The 2,500-nt window shown below is 41.3% G+C and overlaps 1 protein-coding gene across 4 annotated transcripts in view; it reads left to right on the forward strand.

Annotated features, from left to right (window-relative positions):
• LOC132961625 (receptor-type tyrosine-protein phosphatase mu-like) overlaps positions 1-2,500 on the forward strand; it is a 134,004-nt gene that overhangs the window by 65,127 nt on the left and 66,377 nt on the right. The window lies entirely within an intron of this gene.

The following is a 2,500-nucleotide window of genomic DNA, read 5'->3' on the forward strand; positions in this document are numbered from 1 at the left end:
AAACTAAGTGAAAAACTGCTGACTCATCGTTCAGTCTGCTGACTCATCGTTCAGTCTGCTGACCCAGTGACGCTGCACAATTCGCCGCTGCCTCCCTCTGGGTCAGCGTGCGATGCGTTCAGGGATGCATTTTACATGCACCCTCAAAGCTCCCATCTCTTGTAATGTTGAGTGGCAACTGAGCATATGCGACTTATAACGGGCGTCGATGGAGGCCTGAACCGCTGGAGTCTATCGCCAAGACCGGAAACACGTCACCAATCAGTGACCTGAGACACGGAGAATATTAACATATATAACAACAGAATATTTATTTTGCTCTTGACAAACTAGTGCTAGAAACCCTACAGTGTCTGTTTACGTGTGGTTAATAATCAGAAGGTTAAAGTCCTGCACAGTGTCTTACATGCACAGAAACGTTAAAGACTTTTGGATTGGTGGGCGGAGTCTGGTGGGCGGAGTTAGAGGGGATCGAAGGAGACAGCGCTCTCTCTCTATTAACTAAAATAAAGCTTCAGTACTTTTGGATTCATCGATCATTCAAATATTAGAAATTCTGTTGTTTGAAAACATGTTTCAAAATGATCAAAGTATTAAAAAATAGGACAACCTTACGCTGGTCAAACAGCCTCCAGCTCATTCTGTGTAATGACACACAGATGGCAGTTAGCTGTTGTGGTGCTAAGCTAATGGTTAGCCCACTGGTCCCATCCAGACTTCTAATGACTCACAGATGGACGCTTGTCCCTGACAGCTGTCCTTCACTCTGTTTGTCTGTCCAGCAATAAGAGGACACACACATACACACACACTGAATATATGCTACGCTAACGCTAACACAAAGCTAATGACTGGAACTCTATGGCTGTCCAGAGAGCTGTTTAGCACTGTAGCTAAAAGCTAAAAACACTGTTATCTCCCCTGATGAACATCCAGAATATATATGCACACACACACACACACACACACACACACACACACACACACACACACACTAATTGGCTGTTCTGGCTTTAATCAGCTTTTATTGGAGCTCAGTTCTGGTGGCTAACGACAGCAGATGCTGATTGGCTCTGCTGCTCCCCTGGCACCTGTCAGTCATGCTGCAGCAGCCAACCAGATCTCCCAGGGGTCCCCCTCCCTCCTCCTCCCCTCTTTCCCCTTTCAGAGTACCCACGATGCCTTGCAGCGCTAACAGCGAGCAGAGCTGATGTGAATGTAAAGGAGAGCTGAACGTCTGCTGAATGTTAACCCAGACTCAAGCTAAATGATTCTGCTTTTATTCTGAAAGAGGAGGTCTCACACAGACACACACACAAGTAAACACACACACACACACACACACAGCCATACACACACACGTGCACACACACACACACACACACATGACACAAAAAGTTCCACATTCACCTCACACATTCCGACAGTGCAGGTTTTTCAGAGGACACAAACTGAATCAGTACTTCACTTAGGGTACACACTGAAGTACACACTGAAGTACACACTAAGGGCCAGATCCAGGAAAGGAATGCATTGCTTATGCGGGCGCTAAAAGTATGCAAATGGGGGAAAAAGATGTGCAATCGACAAAGCTCAAGCAAAGAGTGAAATGCACACAAACTGTCTGGGTGCATCTGTCTCATTTGCATCTTTACAGATAAGGGAATATTCAAAAATGGACAAACTGCTCCCTTCCTCTGCAAATAAGCCTCGATGCAAATACCATTTAATTCATAAAGACCAGAGCTTATTGGAGGGCTGACAGAGACAGTGGTGCTTTTAACCGATTGATGTTCTGATGCTGTGATGTTCAAAGTGATCCAGTGATCAGGAAAATAATTCCACCTCTGTATGACTTCAAAATAAAAGCTATGTAAATAAAGTCTGTACCTTTAGTGCTCCCTTCAGCGAGGAAGCTTTGTTCTAAATAGTTAAGTTAAACACTTACACACCCTAATTAAACATTGAAGTACTCACTTAGAGTACACATTGAAGTACACACTATGTATACATTGAAATACATGCTTAATACACACTTATGTATACATTGAAATACACGCTTAAATACACGCTTAAATACACTCTTAATACACACTTATGTATACATTGAAATACACGCTTAAATACACACTTGAAGTACACACTTAATACACACTTATGTATACATTGAAATACACGCTTAAATACACACTTATGTATACATTGAAATACACACTTGAAGTACACACTTATGTATACATTGAAATACACACTTGAAGTACACACTTATGTATACATTGAAAAACACGTTTAAATACACACTTGAAGTACACACTTATGTATACATTGAAAAACACGCTTAAATACACGCTTAAATACACACTTAATACACACTTATGTATACATTGAAATACACGCTTAAATACACACTTAATACACACTTGTGTATACATTGAAATACACGCTTAAATACACACTTAATACACACTTGTGTATACATTGAAATACACGCTTAAATACA

This window comes from Labrus mixtus, unplaced genomic scaffold (assembly GCF_963584025.1).
Source record: "Labrus mixtus unplaced genomic scaffold, fLabMix1.1 SCAFFOLD_96, whole genome shotgun sequence".
Classification (NCBI taxonomy): Eukaryota; Metazoa; Chordata; class Actinopteri; order Labriformes; family Labridae; genus Labrus; species Labrus mixtus.